This window comes from Penaeus monodon, chromosome 30 (genome assembly GCF_015228065.2).
Source record: "Penaeus monodon isolate SGIC_2016 chromosome 30, NSTDA_Pmon_1, whole genome shotgun sequence".
Classification (NCBI taxonomy): domain Eukaryota; kingdom Metazoa; phylum Arthropoda; class Malacostraca; order Decapoda; family Penaeidae; genus Penaeus; species Penaeus monodon.
In genome coordinates, this window is record NC_051415.1 from 20,006,527 (window position 1) to 20,006,781 (window position 255).

At 38.0% G+C, this 255-nt stretch overlaps 1 protein-coding gene across 1 annotated transcript in view; it reads right to left on the reverse strand.

Moving 5' to 3' along the window:
* Positions 1–255, reverse strand: part of LOC119592376 (villin-1-like) — a 108,943-nt gene that overhangs the window by 29,290 nt on the left and 79,398 nt on the right. The window lies entirely within an intron of this gene.

Here is a 255-nt window from a genome sequence, read left to right on the forward strand (position 1 = left end):
TTTAGTGTTCATCCTAAGAGAAGAAAAAGAGGAAAAAAAAAAAGAATGATTTGCTGGAGTGAAGAGAATGCGCCGATAAGGAGATAATTTCAGAGAAGTACTTGAAACAGCTGCGGTTCGGGGCTGTTTATTTACCCTCCTTGAGTTTCTCCCTTTCGCTCTGTTATTCTAAGCTAGTTGTTTACCCACGGGCTGATAATTCACTAAAATATATATACACATCAGCATATGAGGATCTGTGGGTATCTAAATTTG